The 26,361-nt window shown below is 45.2% G+C and overlaps 1 protein-coding gene across 1 annotated transcript in view; it reads right to left on the bottom strand.

Annotated features, from left to right (window-relative positions):
* LOC115174604 (transmembrane protein 121) overlaps positions 1-26,325 on the bottom strand; it is a 65,162-nt gene extending 38,837 nt beyond the window's left edge. Inside the window, exon 1 of the mRNA XM_029733299.1 lies at positions 26,051-26,325. The gene's annotated coding sequence lies outside the window, so the exon portion shown is untranslated. The remainder of the gene's footprint in view (positions 1-26,050) is intronic.
* Positions 26,326-26,361: the final 36 nt, after the last annotated feature.

Here is a 26,361-nt window from a genome sequence, read left to right on the forward strand (position 1 = left end):
CTGTACTATACTGTACTAAAATGCTTAAAAGGCCGCAAAAATGTTTTTCTTTTCTTTTGGCACGGAAAATATCGGATATTTGTAGCGGCCAAAAATGTAATATCGGTGCGTCTCTAATTTTACCAAAATTAGAATTCTGCATGTTAGTGTATCAGTAATGAAGTAGTCTCACATTAGATATGCAACCTCCTTCCAAACCTATTGATTAATACCATTAATACTCATGAAAGGCCTGTGGAGGATGCGTATAACCACCGGACTCCATCTGTTTTGCAGCCTTTAAACTGTTGGACAATTACAATTACATCCAGTGTGGAGAAGTTATACATTATTCGCATTAGCCCAAGTGTTGACTAATTGTGACCATTAGAATCTTGACACTGCTGGTTAATTTGTTTCCCTGTATATTTATAGTGATAATTTGTTCCTGGGGAAGGCTAGCTCGCAATGAAACATGAGGTGATTATTACAGGAAGTGAATTTGATGAAGTTGGAGAGGGAGCTAGCTTGGGGTATGGTTGTGAGTGTGTGTGTGTGTGTGTGTGTGTGTGTGTGTGTCACGCAGACCACACAGTCCAAGACTTCATCCTTCATACAGCAGGTTTGTTACCCGGACAGGGACAGCTAGCTACACAGAAATAGAAGCCCGGCATCATTAAATCCAACAGCGATGGCGTAGGCACTTTGATCTTTGTGTGAAATCCATGATGAGAATACACAGGAATAGCATAATTAGTGTGTGATGGATATGAGGAAAATGGAACATTGATCAGGTAAGCTACAGTGCAGACACAGGTTGCTTCCCAAATGGCAGCCTTCTTCCTTTATAGTGCACTATGTTTAACCAGAGCCCTATGGGGAATATGGTGCCATTTGTGACACACACGTGCTGTGAAATGAGAGATGTCAACCTAATAAAACATGGACCAGCTGAACAGAGTCTACCTTATGATTAACCTCATTGTCACAGCGTCCACAGAAGGTGGCGCCTCTCCCCGGTCGGGCGGTGCTCGGCGGTCATCGTCGCCGGCCTACTAGCTGCCACCGATCTCTGTTTCTGTGGGTCTATGGGTGAAGTGAAAGTAGGTAAGGGTATGACGGTTATGTTTGGGCATTAATTCCGAGTGGTTAAGGTAAGGGTTAAGGTTTAACACGAAACAAAACAATAGTGCCTAGCACTGGGATTGAACCCATAACCTCGGAGCTGTGGCTCGCGGTTTAAGCGCAGCCTTTATCAACATCCAAGCCGCAATGGTATTGGATGGTAATAGGCACTTATGTTGCCCATAGTGGACGGTATTGAAGGCATCTCCCGACGTCCTGGGGACCTGGACAAACATCTAATAATGCAGTGGATCTGGTGTGACCTGGCTGAATTGCCACTGCATTTATCTGGCTGGTGGATGAGCTCACCTCAAGATACATCTCTTTAAAAGACAATTATGTAGTTTTGTGTACCACCCAACTGATTTCAGATGGAAATGCGAGTTAAAGATCTGTCACTCTCATTGAAAACAAGTTTAATAAGCTGTAGATCTGGGTCCGTATTTACAAAGCGTCTCAGAGTAGAAAATTGGTCATAAGTGCTGAGAATGGAAACATTTTACTCCTATTCTTATGGGTAAAAATAAAAGCTATGCATGAAGTCTCTTTAGTCATAAGAGTCCTACCTAGTTGACCGATATTTAGGATGAGGTGTCCTAACCAGGTAAGAGTTACCAGCAGGTGTCTTGATAATAGAAAAAGTAGTCAGTGGTTCCTGCACCACATGCAATTGCTTTGGAGTTGTTAAAATAATGTTTTTATATTTCTCTATGATAAATCCGTAAATAATGTAGACATACATGCTTTTGAAAATGATTTCACATGAGTCCTATTTCATATGATATGCCTAAATGCTTATAACCACATAGGCTAATAAATAATCACATATTTTTCTTTCAATTATTTAATTAACCTACTGTCAATATCGGGTGTATGAGAGGCGAAGTCAGGTGCAGGAGAGAAGCGAAATGTAACCAAGCGCACTTTATATTAGTTCCAAAATACGAGAGCACGTCATAATTAAAAATGCGCTCAAAACCACGGAACATAACCAAAGTAAAACACGGAAATCAAACACCACAAAAACATGAAACAATTACACACAAAACATGATGGGAAACAGAGGGTTAAATACAAGTAGATTGATTGGGGAAATGATAACCAGGTGTATATGGAAACAAGACAAGACAAATGGATAATAGAAAAATGGAGCGGCGATGGCTAGAAAGCCAGTGACGTCGATCGCGGAACGCCCTGAACAAGGAGAGGAGCCGACTTCGGCGGAAGTCATGACAGTACCCCCCCCTTGACGCGCGGCTCCAGCGGCGCGCCGACACCGGCCTCGAGGACGACCCGGAGGACGAGGCGCAGGGCGATCCGGCTGGCGACAGTGAAACTCCCGCAGCAGTTCAGGATCCAAAACATCTGCAACCGGAACCCAGCACCTCTCCTCCGGCCCGTACCCCTCCCACTCCATGAGGTACTGAAGGCCCCCCCACCCAACGCCTCGAATCCAGGATGGAACGAACGATATGCGCCGGGGCCCCCTCGATGTCCAAAGGGGGCAGAGGGACCTCCCGCACCTCAGATTCCTGGAGCGGACCAGCCACCACCGGCCTGAGGAGAGACACATGGAACGAGGGGTTAATACGATAATCAGAGGGAAGCTGTTATCTATAACATACCTCGCTCACCCTCCTCAGGACTTTAAATGGCCCCACAAACCGCGGACCCAGCTTCCGGCAGGGCAGGCGGAGGGGCAGGTTACGGGTCAAGAGCCAGACCCGGTCCCCCGGTGTGAACACCGGAGTCTCACTGCGGTGACGGTCCACGCTGGCTTTCTGGCGACGCGCGGCTCGCTGCAGATGGACACGGACAGCCTCCCATGTCTCCTCCACGCGCCTAAACCAGTCGTCCACCGCAGGAGTCTCAGTCTGACCCTGATGAGACTGTGCCAGAACCGGCTGGTACCCCAATACGCACTGAAAGGGGGAGAGGTTAGTGGAGGAGTGGCGAAGCGAGATCTGTGCCATCTCGGCTCAGGGCACAAACACTGCCCACTCCCCCAGCCGGTCCTGGCAATATGACCACAGAAACCTGCCCACATCCTGGTTAACTCTCTCTACCTGCCCATTACTCTCGGGGTGAAAACCTGAGGTAAGGCTAATCGAGACCCCCAGATGTTCCATGAATGCCTTCCAAACTCTCGACGTGAACTGGGGACCCCGATCCGACACAATATCCTCAGGCACCCCGTAGTGCCAGAAGACGTGTGTAAACAGGGCCTCCACAGTCTGTAGGGCTGTAGGGAGACCAGGCAGAGGGAGGAGACGACAGGACTTAGAAAAACGATCCACAACAACCAGGATCGTGGTATTTCCCTGTGAGGGAGGAAGATCCGTTATGAAATCCACGGACATATGTGATCAAGGTCGTTGTGGAACGGGTAAGGGATGTAGCTTACCTCTGGGCAGGTGTCTCGGAGCCTTACACTGGGCACACACCGAGCAGGGGGAGACTTAAACCCTCACGTCCTTAGCCAAAGTGGGACACCAGTACTTCCCAGTCAGACAGTGCACCATCCGAACGATCCCCGGATGACCAGAGGAGGGTGATGTGTGGGCCCAATAGATCAACTGGTCATGGACAGCAGATGGAACGTACTTACGCCCAACGGGACACTGGAGGGGAGCGGGCTCTGTACGCAACGCCTGCTCAATGTCCGCATCCAGATCCCACACAATCGGCGCTACCAGGCAGGAAGCCGGGAGTATGGGAGTCTGATCCATGGGTCGCTCCTCTGTGTCATACAGCCGGGACAGAGCGTCTGCCTTCTTATTCTGGGAACCTCGTCTGTAGGATAGGGTAAACACAAAATGGGTAAAGAACATGGCCCACCTTGCCTGACGAGGATTCAGTCTCCTCGCTGCCCGGATGTACTCCAGGTTGCGGTGGTCAGTCCAGATGAGAAAAGGGTGTTTAGCCCCCTCAAGCCAATGTCTCCACATTTTTAATGCTTTAACCACTGCCAACAACTCCCGGTCCCCCACATCATAGTTACGCTCCGCTGGGCTGAGCTTCTTCGAGAAGAAAGCACAGGGGTGGAGTTTCGGTGGCGTGCCCGAGCGCTGTGAGAGCACGACTCCTATCCCAGCCTCGGACGCGTCCACCTCCACTATGAATGCCAAAGGGGGATCCGGATGGGCCAGCACTGGAGCCGAAGTAAACAGAGCTCTTAGTTGCCCAAAAGCCCTGTCCGCCTCAGCCGTCCACCATAACCTTACAGGACCCCCCTTCAGCAGTGAGGTAATGGGAGCCGCAACCTGACCAAAACCCTGGATAAATCTCCGGTAGTAATTGGCAAACCCTAAAAATCACTGCACCTCCTTTACCATGGTGGGAGTCGGCCAATTACGCACGGCTGCAATCCGGTTCCTCTCATCTCCACACCTGATGTGGAAATGTGATACCCTAGGAAGGAGACGGCCTGCTGAAAGAACAGGCATTTCTCAGCCTTGACGTACAGGTCATGCTCCAACAGTCGTCCAAGTACCTTGCGCACCAAAGACACATGCTCTGCGCGTGTAGCGGAGTAAATCAGAATGTCATCGATATACACCACTACACCCTGCCCGTGCAGGTCCCTAAAAATCTCGTCTACAAAGGATTGGAAAACTGATGGAGCATTCATCAACCCGTACGGCATGACGAGGTACTCATAATGCCCTGTGGTGGTACTGAACGCTGTCTTCGACTCATCTCCCTCCCAGATACGCATCAGGTTATACATACTCCTGAGATCCAGTTTCGTGAAGAAGCGTGCCCCATGCATTGACTCAATCGCCATGGCGATAAGAGGTAGCAGGTAACTGTACCTCACCGTAATTTGATTGAGACCTCTATAATCAATGCACAGGCGTAAACCTCCATCCTTCTTCTTCACGAAAAATAAACTCGAGGAGGCGGGTGAAGTAGAGGGCCGAATGTACCACTGACGTAGGGATTCAGAGACATATGTATCCATATCCACCGTCCCCACTTGCGACAGAGGATACACGTGACTCCTAGGAAGCGCAGCGTGAGCCAGGAGATTTATCGCACAATCCCCCCGTCGATGAGGTGGTAATTTAGTCGCCTTCTTTTTACAGAAGGCGAGAGCAAATCGGCATATTCTGGGGGGATGTGCATGTTGGAGACCTGGTCTGGACTTTCCAGCGTGGTAGCACCAACAGAAACCCCTATACACCTCGCGACCACCCTGTGAGAGCCCTCTGTTGTTAGGAAATAGTGGAGTTATGCAGAGCCAACCAAGGAAGGCCTAGTACCACAGGAAACGCAGGAGAGTCAATGAGAAAGAGACTGATTCTCTCCTCATGACTCCCCTGCATAACCATAGCCAAGGAGATGGTGGCCTCCTTGATTAGCCCGGACCCCAATGGTCGACTATCTAGAGCGTGTACCGGGAAGGGTCTAACTATAGGAAAAATGGGGATCCCTAACCTAATGGCTAATGCTCTGTCTATAAAATTCCCAGCTACGCCTGAATCGACGAGCGCCTTATGCTGGGAATGTGGGGAAAACTCAGGGAAATGAACAGGCACAAACAGTTGATTAATAGAAGACTCTGAATGAGTGTGGTGCAAACTCACTGGGGTAACGCCAGAGTGCCCTGCCTGTTGCCTCGACTCCCAGAGGAACCAACACGGCACCGACCTGCAGTGTGTCCTCTGCGGCCACAGATCGCGCACGTGATGGATCCTCCTACAGTCTCCCTATGCGCAGCCCCTCCAAACTCCATGGGCACCGGAGCGGGGGTGCTGGATGATGGAACCGACAGAGCCCCCTCTGGACGTCCGTGGGTGACCAGCAGGTTATCCAGCCAGATGGACAAATCCACCAGTTGGTCAAAGGAAATGGTAGCATCCCTGCAGGCCAGCTCACGTCGGAAGTCCTCTCGTAGGCTGCATCGATAGTGGTCAATGAGGGCCCTGTCGTTCCAGCCTGCTCCGGCTGCCAAGGTCCGGAATTCCAGAGCGAAGTCCTGGGCACTCCTCGTCCCTTGCCTCAAATGGAAGAGCCTCTCCCCCGCCGCTCTGCCCTCAGGTGGATGGTCGAAGACGGCCCTGAAGCGACGGGTGAACTCCTCGAAGTGGTCTGGCGCCGTGTCTCCTTCTCCCCACACGCCGTTTGCCCACTCCAGCGCTCTTCCTGTGAGACAGGAGACGAGGGCGGCAACTCTCTCCCCTCCTGAGGGAGCTGGGTGCACAGTGGCCAGGTAGAGATCCAGTTGTAACAGAAATCCCTGGCACTGTGCTGCCGTTCCATCATACTCCCTGGGAAGGGAGAGACGCATCCCACTGGAATTCATTCCGGATAGAACGGGTGGTGACAACACCGGTTGTGCTGGTTGAGATTTCCTGTCTCTCCCAGTGGTCCATGGTCTGGACAACGCAATCCATCATGGCACCAAGATGATGTAACATGACCGAATGTTCCTCGACTCCTCTAAACGGGGTACCTGCTCCTGCTGACTCCATGGTAGGTGTGTAATTCTGTCAATATCGGGTGTATGAGAGGCGAAGTCAGGTGCAGGAGAGAAGCTAAATGTAACCAAGCGCACTTTATATTAGTTCCAAAATACGAGAGCACTACATAAATAAAAATGCGCTCAAAACCACGGAACATAACCAAAGTCAAACGCGTAAATCAAACACCACGAAAAACATGAAACAATTACACACAAAACATGATGGGAAACAGAGGGTTAAATACAAGTAGATTGATTGGGGAAATGATAACCAGGTGTGTATGGAAACAAGACAAGACAAATGGATAATAGAAAAATGGATCGGCGATGGCTAGAAAGCCGGTGACGTCGATCGCGGAACGCCGCCCGAACAAGGAGAGGAGCCGACTTCGGCGGAAGTCGTGACACCTACATCATGTTATTTCAAGTTATCCCTAAGGGGCGCAACATCACATTGTGTAAAACTATTCCTTAAGTGGTCATGCTTATAAGTTATCAGCAAGTGGTTTGATGCCAACTGTGCCAAAGCAATTTAGAGTTGTTAAATGGGAGTGACGAGTGTGTTGATAACGAGTGTGACGAGTGTGTTGATTTTAACAACTATCAGAATTGTCACAAAAAAAATATGCACATCAACATTTTAGCAAATAATTAAGAGTTGGCAAAGTGATTGTGTCAGGCGAAAATTATATCAAACATTTTACCTAGGGATGCACAATATATCAGTAAGCATATTGGAATCGGCTAAAAATGCAAAACATCGTCTAGTTTAACGCCGATGTGCAAAACCGATGTAACAGCTGACGTGCATACCTATATAACGTAAGTAGATGGCGTAATGACGCCATGAAAAATACAGCGCTACACAGAACAAAAGCTGAAAAATACTTAGCGCACACTTCCAACAACTAAACAAGTTCAAGTCGAGCAGTCATTTGAAAGAGTAAGAAAATGTCAGCGAGACAACTCAATGGCGAAATCCTTTAACGCCAAAATAATGGAATTCATTGCGCTTGACAATCAACCGTTCTCTGTCGTGGATGATGTTGGCTTTCGCCAACTGAGCTTCTTGCTACGGGCGTCACTGCTATTAGCTTCACAACTGACATTTGGACCAGCGATGTCAGCCCCATGAGCATGCTGAGTCTTACAGCACAGTGGGTCGATGTGGATTTCGTACTGAGGAAAGCCATATTGCATGCTCAAGAATGTGCTGGTTCTCATACCGCTGCTGCCATTTCAATGGTATTAGAGAACGTGTTTGAAACTTGGAAACATGAACACACTCCTAGCTATATTCAAACAGCTGACTTCGAGAACTAAGCTCATCAACTGCATCTGTAGCAGACGTGAAACCCTCTGTCATGGCACTGAAACGCCTGCTCAACAAAACTGCCGATACAGACCATGGAGTTAGAACTTGCAAAAGTACACTACAAGGGGCTGTGAACAAGCGATTCGGTGGCATTCTTTTGAGCCTCTTTATTGTGTCGCCATCATGCTCAATGCTAGGTACAAGGACCGCTACTTCGATGCAGACAAAGAACAGGGTTTACGTGAACTGTTACAGACACAGCTGGACAAGATGGAAACGGACACAGTGACAGTGCGCACCGAGGAAGAGAGGCCACGGACAGACAGAGCTGAAACTTCACTGCTTGACATGTATGATGAAATCCTGGTTGAGACTGAACAAATGAACAACGAAACAGTACAGCAAGTAAGTGAAAGAAGTAGGTTTTGATGATGTTTTACTGGTAATGGGGACATACGTAAATGCCAGCAAAATAACAATTTGGTGTGTGTGTGTTTCAACTATTTAACTGTACTAAAATGCTTAAAAGGCCGCAACATGTATTTTTATTTTTTTGGCAGGGAAAATATCGGATATTTGTATCGGCCAAAAATGTCACATCGGTGCGTCCCTAATTTTACCAAAATTTGACAGTCACATGCACCGTGCTTGTCTGAAGCATGCATAGCTGGCGATGCCTCATCACGATTGGTTAATTCCCATCATTTGCAACAATGTCAATGAGCGTCATCACTATTTTTCCTTTGCAGTACCTCAAACTGTTGTGATTACCAGCTGAGAAACATTTCGGAGTTGATTTTTACTCCTGGCTCAGCGTTTGTCTGAGCAGTGTCTTAACATCATCCTAAAACCTACTCTGAGCTGGGAGGTTTTTTGTTGTTGTTTTAAAACAGGTTTTAACAGGATTCCTAAGACCTTTTCTGAGCTGCTTTGCGGATACGGGCTCTGTTCTATTAGCAATATTTTCTATGCTTCTCCTCCGTAAGTGTCATATTTTTTTGTTGTTGTTTTTTTTACTTCCTGTTTTGTACCTCAGCTGAAAATACAATATTTTTGATTATTCAAAAGATATTTCACAGGGGTTTAGAATGTACAATGATTTTCTACAGTGCTTGTTGTGTTACATAAATTGAAATCAGACAAACGTTTCAGACACCAGGAAATAGCAGAGCTATTTCTACATATTACGCCTTTAACACAGAGGCATCTGACATGGTTTGGAAAAGACCATCACCAGACAGACCTGCGTTCCAATACTATTTGTTTTCTTTCAAGTACTTTAGCTGTTATTGATTTGAGTTTGCCCGGTTGCAATAGAACCAATGGAACAGTTCCACAGGTAATCTGGTACTCCAGACAAACTCAATCAAATGCTCAAAGTATTTAGAGGATTTCAAGTACTACACTCTTAGAAAAGAAAGGTAAAACCCTTTTGGGTTCCATGTAGAACCCTCTATGAGTTCTACATGGAAGGGTTCTCCATGGGGACACCCGAAGAACCCTTTTGGAACCCTTTTTTCTTAGCTATTTCAACACAGGTCTGCCACCAGACTAATACTGTAAAATGTATTTTAAAATGAAAGCTTGTTGTCTGGCTGTTAACAGTTCGTTTTGGACTTCTCTTGGTATTCCTAAGTTCGCTCCGTTCTTCTGCATTGTTAGATATGAAAACTATGTGATGTGATGTTACACTCCTATTTTGATCAACAGATCACATTCAGATCACATTCTTCAACAGGCAAGCACAAGACATTCTCCAAACACCCGACAGTGCCATAATCCCAGTTATTTGCAAGAGGAGGTGACGCAAGTACAGAGGACAAAGAGCCGGATGCCTGGTCAGGACCCAGAAAAGGCGAGTGGGAAAGCTGCCGTTACCGTCAATACTACTCGCCAACCTGCAATCATTGGACAATAAACTAGACGGGGTACGATCACGACTATCCTACCAACGGGACATCAAAAACTGCAATATCCTATGTTTCACGGAATCGTGGCTGAACGACAACATGGATATTCAGCCAGCGGGATATACGCTGCACCGGCAAGATAGAACAGCACACTCCGGTAAGACGAGGGGGGGCGGTCTGTGCATATTTGTAAACAACAACTGGTGCACGAAATCTAAGGAAGTCTCTAGATTTTTGTCGCCTGAAGTAGAGTATATTGTGATAAATTGCAGGGCACACTACTTGCCTAGAGAGTTTTCAGCTATACTTTTCGTGGCTGTTTATTTACCACCACAGACAGATGCCGGCACTAAGACTGCACTCAGACAACTGTATAAGCAAACAGGAAACTACTCACCCAGAGGCGGCGTTCCTAGTGGCCGGAGACTTTAATGCAGGGAAACTTAAATCAATTCTACCAAATTTCCATCAACATGTTAAATGTGCAACCAGAGGGAAAAAAATTCTAGATCACCTGTACTCCACACACAGAGACGCGTACAAAGCTCTCCCTCGCCCTCCATTTGGTAAATCCGACCGCAACTCTGCTTACAAGCAAAAATTAAAGCAGGAAGCACCAGTGACTCAGTCTATAAAAAAGTGGTCAGATGAAGCATATACTAAACTACAGGAATGTTTTGCTATCACAGACTGGAACATGTTCCGGGATTCTTCCGATGGCATTGAGGAGTACACCACATCAGTCACTGGCTTTATCAATAAGTGCATCGAGGACATCGTCCCCACAGTGACTGTACGTACATACCCCAACCAGAAGCCATGGATTACAGGCAACATTCACACTGAGCTAAAGGGTAGAGCTGCCGCTTTCAAGGTACGGGACTTTAACCCGGAAGCTTACAAGAAATCCTGCTATGCACTGCGACAAACCATCAAACAGGCAAAGCGTCAATACAGGGCTAAGATTGAATCATACTACACCGGCTCCGACACTCGTCTTATGTGGCAGGGCTTGCAAACTATTACAGACTACAAAGGGAAGCACAGCCGCGAGCTGCCCAGTGACACGAGCCGACCAGTCAAGCTAAATCACTTCTATGCTCGCTTCAAGCCAAGTAACACTGAGGCATGCATGAGAGCATCAGCTGTTCCAGACGACTGTGTGATCACGCTCTCCGTAGCCGACGTGAGTAAGATTTTTAAACAGGTCAACATACAAAAGACTGCGGGGCCAGACGGATTACCAGTACGTGTGCTCTGGGAATGTGCTGACCAACTGGCAGGTGTCTTCACTGACGTTTTCAACATGTCCGAGTCTGTAATACCAACATGTTTCAAGCAGACCACCATAGTCCCTGTGCCCAAGAACACAAAGGCAACCTGCCTAAATGACTACAGACCCGTAGCACTCACATCCGTGGTCATGAAGTGCTTTGAAAGGTTGGTAATGGCTCACATCAACACCATTATCCCAGAAACCCTAGACCCACTCCAATTTGCAGCATCCTGACTGGTTGCATCACTGCCTGTACGGCAATTGCTCGGCCTCTGACCGCAAGTACTACAGAGGGTAGTGCGTACGTCCCAGTACATCACTGGGGCTAAGCTGCCTGCCATCCAGGACCTTTACACCAGGCGGTGTCAGAGGAAGGCCCTAAAAATTGTCAAAGACCCCAGCCACCTCAGTCATAGATGGTTCTCTCTACTACCGCATGGCAAGCGGTACCGGAGTGCCAAGTCTAGGACAAAAAAGCTTCTCAACAGTTTTTACCCCCAAGCCATAAGACTCCTGAATAGGTAATCAGGTAAACAGGTAATTTGCATTGTGAGCCCCCCCCCCTACCCCGCTACTCTCTGTTTATCATATATGCATAGTCACTATAACTATACACTCATGTACATACTACCTCAATTGGGCCGACCAACCACTGCTCCCGCACATTGGCTAACCGGGCTATCTGCATTGTGTCTCACCCACCACCCGCCAACCCCTCTTTTACGCTACTGCTACTCTCTGTTCATCATATATGCATAGTCACTTTAACCATATCTACATGTACATACTACCTCAATCAGCCTGACTAACCGGTGTCTGTATATAGCCTCGCTACTTTTATACCCTCGCTACTGTATATAGCCTGTCTTTTTTACTGTTGTTTTTATTTCTTTACCTACCTACTGTTCATCTAATATCTTTTTTGCACTATTGATTGGAGCCTGTAAGTAAGCATTTCACTGTAAGGTCTACGCCTGTTGTATTCAGCGCACGTGACATATAAACTTTGATTTGATTTGATCTCCTTGCTCCACAGCTCCGATACCTAACAGTTCAAACTCTGATGTGTTGATAAGAAAAGATTCCTACTGAGTCTTCAAATCCAACAAAATAAATGTCAGCCCTTTACAATGATTATATGACAGATAGAATAGCATATAATAATATGATCAATTTGCCAGGTCTGAACATAACCGTTGTATGGTGCAGGACGAAACATCATGAATCCTAGTTCTTAATTCTCATGGTGAACTCATGCAAAAAGTAAAGATTTCCAGGGCAGAAAAAAATTGAGAACAGGAGGGAGAGAGGGAAGGGTAGAGAGGGAAGGGTAGAGAGAGAGAGAGAGAGGGAAGCGAGAGGGAAGCGAGAGAATAAGGGAAGATAGTTAAGATAGTTATGAGAAAAAAGTTAGCAAAACGGGGAAGGAGAGAAAACGAGACAACTATATATAGTGAGAGCTATCTGTTTATCACATATAGCCATCTCTTTTACCCAACATGTCTGCTGCCACTGGAGGGCTGGAGTTGGATGTGTTGGCTGGATGATTCCTTCCCTCAGTATTGCTTTCAACCAGGGCTGCTGCAGCCATCCCTCTCCCTCTGTCTGGCTCTCAGATGAAACCATGGGCACTAGTACTGGGTACCTCCTGCAGTTGGCCAGAGAGCTGTGGATATGGATGGGTCCAAGGTCCAGCTATCCAACTATAATAACCAACAAGCCCAATCTGGCACCCAAAACCATTATATAAAACGCTATATGGGTTTTACTCCTTATTGGAACATGCCTGATGTTTTGATGTTGTTCAAGGCCAGAGTGAGTCGGGTTGCTTGTTTGTAATTAGCGAATAAGCTTACACCTGTGGAAACTGAAAATGTCTAGTTGTAATGATAGTGCTCAGTAGCAAAATGAAGGCTAGGCGTGGATTGTTTCATCTTTTGTTTGTTGATGTTTTTCTATGCTTTTCCAGGCTAATTACAGAGCGCTTCTGCTGCTCTCAGGATGCCTTGAGAAAGAAAATGGAACAGCTAAAGAGAACATGCTAATCACTGAACTGGGATCGACACACAGACTCAGATATGCGTACCAATGCGCACCAACATGGCACAAATGTCGCATAAACATCACAAACAAACACAGCACTAGCGGCAGTGGTGGCAGCCTGTGTGTGTGTGTGTGTGTGTGTGTGTGTGTGTGTGTGTGTGTGTGTGTGTGTGTGTGTGTGTGTGTGTGTGTGTATCCTTGCATTCTCTCAGCAGCGCAGAAAGACTTATTGCAGCCGTGGGAGAGGAGCCGGGGTGTCTCAAGTGACACAGGAGCCATAGCAGTCGAAGGAGCCACAGCTCAGAGCCCAGAGGCAGTGACGCTGCTCCAGCTAGTAGAGCTACTGCCCATAGTCAAGTCAAGCAGGCTGATTTTCCCCAGTCAGTAGACAAGCCAGACCAGTCCAGACCAGAAATGACCAGTTCAGACCAGCCAGACCAACTGCTTAGCCTTTTACCCCAGCTAGCCTAATATGGTTTGCAGACCAGTATCAGTCCCGAGGGTGTTGCTGACCGGTTCGTCAGATGGTTCACTCTGACCAATTCAGTCAGTTTTTGTACCACAGCCTTGTACAAAAAAGTTGACAAGCACTGGTCTAGTACATTTCACCCACCTAGGCCTGCTACTGCTGCTATACAGCTCCATGCTCAATGGGGCGAGACGCACCACCACACAGGCAATAATGTCCGACAAGCAGGTCACAGAGACCCAGACAGCAGGGGCAGCAGGGGACAAATCAGGGGGTGAGGGGGAGGGGGGGGGGAACGAGGGGGAGTGAGAGGGCACTGAGTGTGTGTGTGTGTGTGTTTGCACGGGCACACACACACACATAGTATGTGTGTGAGAGAGAGAGCGAGAGAGGTAAAGACAGAGAGCGAATGTGTGGCTGTGTGTGTGCTTGCGTGACCGTGACTGCTCATACTTGCGTGTGTGTGTGTGTGTGTGTGTGTGTGTGTGTGTGTGTGTGTGTGTGTGTGTGTGTGTGTGTGTGTGTAATTAAATAACCCAGTGTTCTGAGACAGCATAGAGGGACCACAGAACACCAGCCAGTTTGCTGACACTGTGGACCTGACTAAATTACACCCAGAGTATAGAATGTAATTACACCTGCACAGCAAACACTGCTTGGGCCTGGGGACGTTCTAGCCTGGTCCCGCAACTGATTGTGCTGTCTTGCCAAGACAAACTGATCTGGGACCAGGCTAGAGACATTCCCACCAGAGAGTCTAGCCTAGTGGTTAGAGCGTTGGGCCAGTAACCGAAAGTTTACTAGATTGAATCCCCAAGCTGACAAAGTAATGAGAGAGCATCATTTCATTTTGTATAGTGCCATTTTGTATTTCTGCTTACATGACATAGTTACAGAGGACATTCCAAAGTCATTGCCGCAACGTTATTGGAACATAGCTTGTTAGCTGGACTGGCTGCAGCATATCATGATCAATATAATCTTAAAAGGCAAATACATCTTCCACATATTGTAGCTTGTCATGCAGAGTTAGGATAATGTTTCTCAGTATTCGCTGGCTGTGTTGAGTCAATGCATTCATACCTTATTTAATCGCCCCTGCTAAATGTGCAAATGCAAGTGTATAGCTAACAGTTTTTTTTTTCTTCATACCCAAACTCCTGTTCTTACACAGCATGAGCATGAACCATAACAAAACTTTACCTCTAATATTCCATAACAAGAGTAACCAACCGGACACAGGAAAAAAACAGGCGTCCAACCTTATTTGTTTTTCTCTTTCATTATGCAGTGCAAACAGCGCCGCGTTTCGCTATCAGTTTCATCAGGTTCACCTCTGTCGGTCTGCACAGCTGCGCCGTAACACAACCTAGCCTCCATCTGTACCCTGTACAGCTGTACACACAAATTAATGTGAGCACAACCATCTGTTGATATACACAAAGCAGCTGAGCTGGGCTTGCCTGATGCCTGATTTACAGATCGTCACACTCTAAGATGATCTCCATTCGACTTGCGTCTTAATCGCCGTGGCGGCAGGGGCACCAGACGGCCTAGCCTCGTATTCACCCCCGAGCCCGAGACACACACACACACACACACACACAAGGATATAGTGTTATATTTTACAGCGAATGCTGCAGTAGAAGTGAACTCCTTCGTGCACTAGTCTTTCGTCCGCATCACACCTACTCATACGCTAACTTCCACTAAGAGGATAGCCCTCTATGTCCTGGTGAAAATGGGTTTATATTCATCACTTTAATGGATTGTAAAAGAAACAATCTCTTTGGGATTACATGCTTTATTAATGTTTATGGCCACTTGGACTGCAGCCACCATTGCCTCTGGCTAACTCACCGTCCCTGCTCTGTCCCCTGGCCAGTCCGAAGCAGCTTGCCAGCCACTGCATCTGTCCCCCTACCTCTGTCCCCCTGCCTCTCTTCCTCTGTCCTCCTTCCTCTGCCATTAATCCTTTGAGGTATGGCCTCTACTTTGAGTGTTATCCCTTTTTACAATCACCCTATGCCAGAGTTCCCCAATTGGCGGCCCGCCGGACGAATTTGGCCTGTGGGTGATTTTATTTGGCCCCTCAAGTTTTCTGAGCAAAAAATAATAATTATATTTGTTTTATTGCTGGACATAAAAGACTGTAAAAACACCAGCAAATCAGCTCCAAATGATTTTCATTTTGGAAATCATTTGTATCCCCACGCATGATAGAGCGACGTATTTGATCGTATAGAAATATAAGCAAGATTTGAAAGGATTATGTTTTAGTCAAATGTTAGATCTTTTTGGGCTATTTGCGGTCAATTTGCGGTCTACAAATAATTTGTGGATGGCCACCTGACCATCAGCTAAAGAAACAATTGTCCCAGCGCTGAATTTAGTTGATAATCCCTGCCCTATGCTACCAAATCTTTTTCTGAGCAGGTTTCACCCTGCATAGACATGCATAGGGCAATATAGTACATACATAAACTGGTCACATAGCAGTCATAAATGAATCGTGGAGTAGTGAGAGAGCAAGCGTAGATTAGTCATGTACTTTATCAGACATAGAACAGTCATAGACCAGGCACTCTATAGTGGAGTGGTCTCTCCTCTCCTCCAGGACAGGGCACACCACTTCAGCTGACTGATTTCCCATCAGCCCTGTATCTCTCATAACTGCATGAGAGATACAGGTGCAAGGTCTCCACTGTTTCACCCTGCACCGCATCCCTGCGCAGCAGCCATGCTCTGTTTCCTGTGTGTGTGTGTGTGTGTGTGTGTGTGCGTGTGGTGAGTTTGTGTATGTGTGTGTATGTGGAAAATGGTCTGAGAACAAGAAAAAAATCGAATTTTTTAATGCTGCGATTATATTGACATAATAAACACAGATGACACATCCATTTATAATAAATGGCTCATTAACGTTATGTTGATTTTAAAACTAAAAGCTACTTTTTTCTCTAGTCCCGATGCTGAACTGAAATAGCCTTGAGCTGCCACTTCCACCCTGTCTCTAGCATTACCGCGTTTTGTACATTACGGTATCTAGGCCTATTGATTCCTGCTGCCATTTGGCTATTGATTGGAGTGGATGTCATTATGCCAGTGAGATTATAGCCCTGCAGCACTGTTTCTGAAGAGACGAGAACCAGTGATGAGATGACTGCTGACTATTAAAGCAGCTGTGTGTTTCAGCCAAGATACCAAAGCACAGCACAGTACAGTACAGCATAGCACAACACAGCACAGCAAAGCACATCACAGCACAGAAAGAGCACAGTGCTCCAAAATACATCCTACCATGCACCTTGCTCTCTCTCTGTACTCTGTAGAAAAGGCTGACAATGTGCACAGCGGAGTGAGTAAGCGCATTCTGTATTCTGAACACACGCGTCCCTTGTTGGTATGGCTCATTGCAACCTAATATTCTCTGAGACAGCCACATCCAGCGCTACTGAGTTTGGCTTGCTCTGATTATTCAAATCGACCACAATTGATTAAGAGCGAGGAAAGGGAAAGGGTTCAGGGGGTTGTTTGTATGTATCAGTGGAGGCTCCACAGACAAGGAAGGGGAAGACCATCCTTTTCTGATTCTCATGAAAATAAAAATTGTCAAACATTAAAGTTATCCTTTTTAGATAAAACTATACTAAATGATGGTCACGTCACCAAATAATTGATTAAAACACACTGTTTTGCAATGAAGGTCAACAGTAGCTTTAACTACACTCTTTAGGCCAGCACCATGGTGTAGCCGGAGGACAGCAAGCTTCCGTCCTCCTCTGGGTACATTGACTTCAATACAAAACAAAGGAGGCTTGTAGTTCTCACCCCCTCCATAGACTTACACAGTAATTATGACAACTTCCAGAGGACGTCCTCCAACCAATCAGAGCTCTTACAGGATGAACTGACATGTTGTCCATCCAATCAAAGGATCAGAAAATGAATCTAGTACTGAAAGCATAAGCTACAGCTAGCAAGCACTGTAGTGCATAAAATGTGGTGAGTAGTTGACTCACATAGAGAGAAAGACAAAGAATAGTTGAACAGTTAAAAAAAAAAAATCTTAAAAAAATTGAGAGAGAGCTATATGTAGTATTTTATATATTTTTTAACATTCACTTAATTTGCTAGCGAAGGCTATCCAACACTGGAACTATTCCAAGTCAAGGTAAGCTTTTGGTTGTACATATTTATTGCCACCGGGGCCTGCTGCTGAACTGCTTGCTGACTATACTGCATGATTGTAGCAAGTTTACTAAGGCATTAGTTCTAGTAGCTATGTTGACTATGACGTTACTATGTTGACAACGTTGTAGGCTGTGTGTAGCGGTTAGTGGTTATGATATGGCTTGGAATGTTTTTTTTCACCTGGTCACAGACAGCTGACGTGTTGTGCACTGAAGTCCAGAAGCGAAGGGAAAAGGTGAGAGGAGGAGAGCGCATAGACGCAAAAAGGAATTATACAACGATCAAAGGGATCATGCTGTTTGTATGTGGCTGCTATGAAATTGAACTGTGTTTGCGTGTGATCAGGGTTGTATTCATTCTGCCGATTCTGTTGAAAAAAGTTTCTAAAACAGAAGCAAACTGAACGTAACAGAGATAAACATACTTGAATTTGTTCAAGAGAAAACTCTTGTTTGCAACTGTTGGACTAATGGTTCCAATCAGGCCCTCGAGGACTGGAATTGCCCATCATGTGTCACAGTTTTGCCTCAGCCCCAGCTAAAACACCTGACTCCAATAATCACCTAATCATGATCTTCAGTTTAGAATGAAAGTTGATTAATCAGCTGTGTTTGCTAGGGATGGAGAAAAAGTGTGACACCGATCAGGCCCCGAGGACTGGGGTTGCCCACCCCTGGTACACCCTAGATCAGCTAGATGCAGGCAAGAGTGTGCAAGGCATTATTGAATGTGTCACTGTCTGTCACCTTGATTACTCAAATTTCACTCGACCTGTGTGCACCTTTGTTGTAAACTTACATTCATAGGCTAGGTTGTAGCAACCTCATGATAGGTATAGGGACAGTTGGAGTATCATGTAGCAGCCTACATCTACCACTGTTACATTGAACTGGGTGAATGGAATATGAATGACAGTCATCCAATATGCTGCAATAGAAAATAAATAAAAAACCTCTTCCCTCATCTTAAACGGCACCGACCGCCACGGCTGTGTACAGTATTTGTGTGTGTGGGATGGTGTGTGTTTACTTCAGCCTTCTCTCTACATGTTCATACCTGCCTGCTATACTGTATGTAGTTCTAATGACATCCGCCTAGCAGGGTTTGAATTTAAAGAGACTGATAAATGTGATTTGGGGCGTATAGGAACACAAGCCACAGTGCAGTTAGCATGCACTCTCATGAAAACGCTCTGACCTGAAATCTAGATTATGGAAAAAACCCCAGTGAACACACTTATCAAACTGTCAGCCAGTCGTATTGGGTCCCTAGTGCTGTTTGTGAGATGCGATGTGTAGAACTTTGTGTGTGTGTTTGTCATATAGGTTCCTAGAACTGTTTGTGACAGTTCACACTGTGTGTGTGTGTGTGTGTGTGTGTGTGTGTGTGTGTGTGTGTGTGTGTGTGTGTGTGTGTGTGTGTGTGTGTGTGTGTGTGTGTGTGTGTGTGTGTGTAACTACTCACACCACCAGGCCATGTTCTTCATAGAGAGGAAATCCAAGGCAGTGCACCATGCAACCCATAACCCTAGTACTCTCGCAGGACATCAGGATGAATACAGAGCTGATTTTGGTATTAGGAGACACACACCTGGCAAGTTTACTGTACCCTCTGTATATTATGTTCATTTTCAAGTCAACAAAATGCAGTTGAGAAGAAATAAGAGGTACATGAATATCATTGGCGGTCAGTGCCGTTTAAGATGAGGGAGGAGACATTTGTTTTCATGACCATGGCCTTATTTCCATTACAGCATATCGGGTGACTCATATTCCATCCACCCAGCTCAATGTAACATTGATAGGTTTAGGCTACTACATGATACTCACATTTTCCCTATACCCATCATGAGGTTGCTACAACCTAGCCTATGAACGAGAGTTTACAACGTAGGTCCACACAGGTTGAGAGACACATTTGAGGTGACAGACAGTGACACGTGGACAGACAGTAACATTCAATACCACCTTGCACACTCTTGCCTGCATGTAACTGAGATCGGGTGTAATCATTAGTCCAACAGTTGCAAACGAGAGTTTCTATTCGACAAATTCAAGTACGTTCTTTATTCAAGTGGTAGTTGTTTATCTTTAGCTTTTGAAAATGCCCAAAGAGCATTTAACATGATACAACAATCTATATGATTTAAAGCTGGTTCTAAATTCGGCTAAAACAAAATGCATGGTATTTTCTAATGCCAGGCATGTTACTAATCATGTCATTGCTACATTGGCTGGACATACTATAGAGCAAGTCAAAGTGTACAAATATTTGGGTGTGTGGGTTGATGACAAGCTGAGTTTCACTGTGCATGTAGAGAACTTGATAAGGAAGCTCAAGCTGAGAGTAGGTTTTTATTACCTGCATAAGGCTTGTTTTTCTTTGGAGGCCAGGAAGGAGCTGGTACGATGTACATTACTGGCGGTTTTAGATTTTAGTGATGTTATATATATATGCAGGCCTCAGTCACTACCCTGAGAGCACTTGATTCAGTGCATCATGCAGTCCTCAGGTTCATTACAAATCAAAAACGTCTAACACATTGTGATCTCTACAGTGCCGTTGGCTGGTCGTAGGCTTAAACACTGGTATACACTGATTTATAAGGCCATATTGGGTAAAATGCCATTTTATCTCTGTTCTTTTTTAATCAGGTCGGTAAATAAATATCAATTACGTTCCCATTCTCATTTCCTTCTGACAGTACCAGAAATTAGAACAGGTCATGGTAGAAATAGTTTTAGTTACTTAGCTCCGTGGTCCTGGAATTTTCTCCTGAACATTTTAAAATTTGATGATCTAGTTTTGTTGGCGGAGTTTAAACACTTGATCGATGTATATATCATAGAAGAGTGTAATTGTCTTTAGGACAGCTGTTTTTTAGTCAAGAATTTCGTGTTTGTTAACGTAATATATAATTGTTGTACTGTATGTGTGTTTATAGTTTTGTTTAATGTTGTGTTAGTGTATGTAAGTTGTTTTGTCTGAAATGTTGTTCCCCCTGCTGCTATTGGACCAGGTCTCTCTTGGAAAAGAGATATTATCCCAATGAGAAAAACCTGTAGAAAAAAAGGTAAAATAAAAATGTTTATCCCTATTTTGTTTCCGTTTGCTTCCGTATAAGAAACGTTTTTCAACAGAATCGGTGACTTGATTACATCACTGATCACGCTGTGGAGGCTAATTTCTGCATTACCAAATGAGGAGAAACAAACTTCACACACCAGTCAGAGTTATACTTAAACTACATCTATAATAATAAGAGCTTTGCAATAGCATTGACTTTCAATGATGCACCATTTCTAATGAACCATTGAAAAGTGACAACACAAAAGTACAAAGATCTTTTATAGCCAAGATACACCCCTCTCAACCTATATGATGGACAACAGATACATAGAATGGTCACAAGGTTAAGATTTGTATGAATGGTATCTATAATACATAGCAGACAGCAACTGCTGTGTCAACAGTTTTCATTGTAAAGACCAGTGTCTGGTCCTCCTACTCCAAACTGGAACCGTCTCTCCCTGGTACGGTATAGAACAGAAGCATTAGCTCATGTTCTCTGGAATGCTCTTTAGGCTTTATTACCCAAAGACATCGTAAATCTCCTCTGTCAGTGCTATCCCATAGAGGCCCTCCTCAGTAGAACACACACACAATAGTTAACAGAATACTCTATTTTGTCGAATAAACAACCATTATAATACAATACAAGCATTATAACATAATCTTGCAATTTCGATGACAACGCATAAACACAGTTCACTTTCATAGCAGCCACGTTGTATTCCTTTTCACATCTATACGCTCTCCTCCTCTCACCTCTTCTCTTAGCTTGTGGACTTCAATGCACAACACATCAGCTGTATGTGACCAGGCAAAAAAAACTTTCCAAGCCAGTAATACCAAAAGCTTACCTTGACTTGGAAGAGTTCCAGTGTTGTGTTGGAAAGTCATAGCCAGCTAGATAACATAGCATCCCTCTGTTTGAGCAGGGTGTTTCACTAGGCTAAACTAGCTAGCTGCATTTGCTAACTAATTAAGTGAAACTAAAGTGAAAAGAAAATGGCAATCTCGCTCTTTCTCTATTTCTCTCCTGCTTCTCCTTCATTTTGGGAGAAATGAATTTGTTAACTGTTCAACCACTGTCTTTCTCTCTCTTTAAGTCAACCACTCACCACATTTTATACACTGCAGTGCTATCAAATCAAATCAATAAAATTGTATTGGTCACATACACATGGTTAGCAGATGTTAACGCGAGTGTAGCGAAATGCTTGTGCCTCTAGTTCTGACCATGCAGTAATATCTAACAAGTAATCTAACAATTCCACAACAACTACCTAATACACACAAATCTAAAGGGATGGAAAGGAATATGTAAATATAAATATATAGATGTGACATAGGCAAGATGCAATAGATTGTATAAAATACAGTATATGCATATGAGATGAGTAATGTAAGATATGTAAACATTATTAAAGTGGCATTAAGTCACTAGTGATCCATTGATTCGAGTCTGTATGTAGGCAGCAGCCTCTCTGTGTTAGTGATGGCTGTTTAACAGTCGTCTGGCCTTGAGATAGAAGCTGTTTTTCAGTCTCTCGGTCCCAGCTTTGATGCACCTGTACTGACCTCGCCTTGTGGATGGTAGCAGGGTGAAAAGGCAGTGGCTCAGGTGGTTGTTATCCTTGTTTATCTTTTTGGCCTTCCTGTGACATCGGGTGCTGCAGGTGTGCTGTAGGGCAGGTAGTTTGCCCCCGGTGATGCGTTGTGCAGACCTCACCACCCTCTGGAGAGCCTTGCGGTTGAGGGTGGTGCAGCTGCCGTACCAGGCGGTGATACAGCCTGACAGGATGTTCTCAATTGTGCATCTGTAAAAGTTTGTGAGGGTTTTAGGTGACAAGCCAAATTTCTTTAGTTTCATGAGGTTGAAGAGGCACTGTTGCGCCTTCTTCACCACACTGTCTGTGTGGGTGGACCATTTCAGTTTGTCCCTGATGTGTATGCCGAGGAATTTAACTTTCCTCCTTCTCCACTGCTGTCCCATCGATCCTCTGCTGTTTCCTAAAATCCACGATAATCTCCTTTGTTTTGTTGACGTTGAGTGAGAGGTTGTTTCCCTGACACCACACTCCGAGCGCCCTCACCTCCTCCCTGTAGGCTCTCGTCGATGTTGGTAATCAAGCCCACTACTGTTGTGTTGTCTTGATGTTTGAGTTGGAGGCGTGCGTGGCCACGCAGTCATGGGTGAACAGGGAGTACAGGAGGGGCCTGAGCATGCACCCTTGTGGGGCCCCAGTGTTGAGGATGAGCGAAGTGGAGATGTTGTTTCCTACATTCACCACCTAGGGGCGGCCCTTCAAAGTCCAGGACCCAATTGCACAGGGCGGGGTTGAGAACCAGGGCCTCAAGCTTAATGATGAGCTTGAAGGGTACTATGGTGTTGAATGTTGAGCTGTAGTCAATGAACAGCATTCTTACGTAGGTATTCCTCTTGTCCAGATGAGATACGACAGTGTGCATTGTGATGGCGATTGCATCATCTGTGGACCTGTTGGGGCGGTATGCAAACTGAAGTAGGTCTAGGGTGGCAGGTAAGGTATAGGTGATATGATCCTTGACTAGTCTCTCAAAGCACTTCATGATGACAGAAGTCAGTGCTACGGGGCGATAGTCACTTAGCTCAGTTATTTTTGCCTTCTTGGGTACAAGAACAATGGTGGCCATTTTGAAGCATGTGGGGACAGCAGACTGGGATAGGGATTGATTGACTATGTTCGTAAACACACCAGCCAGCTCGTCTGTGCATGCTCTGAGGACGTGGCTAGGGATGCCATCTGGGCCGGCAGTCTTGCGAGGGTTAACACGTTTAAATGTCTTACTCACGTTCGGCCACCGAGAAGGAGAGGGAGGGCCTGCAGTCCTTGGTAGCGGGGCACTGTATTATCCTCAAAGTGGGCATAGACGGTGTTTAGTTTGTCTGGAAGCAAGATGACGGTGTCCGTGTGGCTGGTATTCTTTTTATAGTCTGTAATTGCCTGTAGACCCTGCCACAAACGTCTCATGTCTGAGCCGTTGAATTGCGAGACTTTGACACTTTGTCCCTATACCGACATTCCGCTTGTTTGATTGCCTTGCGGAGGGAATAACTACAGTGTTTATATTCGGCCATATTCCCAGTAATTTTTCTATGGTTAAATGCGGTTTTTCGCGCTTTCAGTAATGCCGCCTTCTATCCACGGTTTCTGGTTCGGGTAGGTTTTAATAGTCACAGTGGGTACAACATCATATTGTGCAACATATGCACTTCCTTATAAACTCACTCACCGAATCAGCGTATAAATCAATGTTATTCTCTGAGGCTGCCCGGAACATTTCCCAGTCCTCGTGATCAAAACAATCTTGAAGTGTGGATTCCGATTGGTACTAATGTAATTCTCTGATCCTTTGATTGGGTGGACAACATGTCAGTTCATGTTTCAAGAGCTCTGATAGTCTGGAGGACGTAAGCTAGCTGTCCTCCAGCTACACCATACAGTAGTGCTGTTGAGGCTACTGTAGACCTTCTTTGCAAAATAGTGTGTTTTAATAAATTATTTGGTGATGTGAGGATATTTAGCATATTTTTTTATCTAGAATGGATAACTTTTTAAATGTTTTACCGCTTACATTTTTAGGAAATTCACTGAGGAGGATAGTCCTCTCCTTCCTCCTCTGAGGAGCCTCCACTGATCCGTATTTTCTCTGATGTCTCTGTGGGGTGGCTATTCAACTTGAAATACCTCGGCTCTTTATTGTCCAATAAATTGAGCATGAAATATTCGTTTGTCATTGTTTCACATAGTAAAGATAAAATGAAGTGTTTACAGACAATAGCACTGCAGACTTCATAACCCACAAGTCCTACTTTACAGTCAGAGCTCAGACTGTTTTCAGTCCTCAAGGAAGCCAGAGTGCAGTCTCCTGGAATAATGTCACTTCTGTTGGTTGCTTCTTTTCATTTCTGTCAGTGTCTGCACCCCTACTTAACAACTAACATTATTTTCACTCACCCAGTGTGAAGGACCATACCTTTGTTGTTATGCGTTTACTAGGAAGGAGATTTATTTTCATATTCAGTGTTATGGAAAATGTAAAACCGCAATAGGCGTATTTGAAGCTGCAACCGAAACAGTTCCTCTCACTGGAATAGTGGAAAGAGAGAGTGGGAGAGAGAGTGAGAGTCAGTGAGTGAGAGCGATAGAGAAATAGAGAGTGAGAGAGAGGCCTGTCATTTTTCGAATGTTTGAGAGGTTGATGAGGTAAGTGGTTGTGCTAGAAAGGGGAGTCAGAACCGCAGGTAATGCAAGGTGTCAGGATGTCTGCATGTTTCCAGATTACTGGACACTGAAGGACAAGGTCCATTGGTTAGTGCTGCTATCTCCAGCTCATGTGTAGGCCTATGTATTGTATGCAAATAAAATATTTTATGATGTCAGTGTATTCGTGTGTTTTTTTCTTTTTCTTTGCCAGACATCGTTTAATGGCCGGTTTGAATTAGGATTCGGGGGCGTGAGTGCAGCACGCGCCGTTTCTGATTCTTTTTTTTTGTGATGTGGGGAATTCTCTTGGCTCCGTGCCAATGGGAAGAAACGTCTCGCGCTGAACAAGAGATGATTTTCTCTGTGGAGACTCGGAGGCATGAGCTGATTTTGCTGCTGAGTGGACACGGGCTGACTCAGAATAAATAGCTGCCTAAAATAAAATTAAGGTTTTTCTCCCTCACCCGCCTCCCCCAAACGGAAACACCGTCCTTTGACAATTCTGCACGCGCAATTTTTGGTTTACAATCACTTGAAACTCTATTCACTCTCTCTCATAGTGAACAATATTCTTGACCATACACACATCCAGTATCGAATTAGATAGTGCGTACTAACTTCATATTTATTCTTCTGAATGTTATGTTGAGTAGCCTAATAAACTTGAGAGCGCAGAGGCAGGGACTCTAGGAAATAGAGCCGCAGCAGCGTTCATATTCAAACAGTCTGCATCCTTTGGAATATATTACAAACCACCCTCATTGACCTAACTCCCCCGAAACCCAATTATCGCCTTTGTGAAGGTCTCACCCTCCTCGAATTTATTCAAGGTATGCAAATATTTTGACATGTCTCATTCAAATGCAATAATGCACTTTTCTTCCTTACAACTGTGGTAAAACATTACGCAAAATACATTTGAATATCTACCACTAGCTGATAAGTTTAGCGGACCCGCTTACCTCAACTGCTAGTCGCTGTCCAGGGTGCTGAAATCCCCCTATTCCTCTGCAGCAGACTCCGGAGACGACCGTTTAATCCACTGAGAGCTAGGCACAGCACACAATGTAAAACGCGGTCCAACTACTGTGGCCGTAAATTACCTTCAAAAAAACTCAATTCAAGCCAACACCATCGATAGAATAAGCCAACTCTGAAAATAATATCTTCAAAATTCTGATTTATAAAACCGACGATGCAGAAGTAGCCAAGTGGCTATGCTCTCCACGGCTCCGGGCCGATTTTGCCGGTCTAATTGGCGTCTCTTTGCTAT

This window comes from Salmo trutta, chromosome 35 (genome assembly GCF_901001165.1).
Source record: "Salmo trutta chromosome 35, fSalTru1.1, whole genome shotgun sequence".
NCBI lineage: Eukaryota > Metazoa > Chordata > Actinopteri > Salmoniformes > Salmonidae > Salmo > Salmo trutta.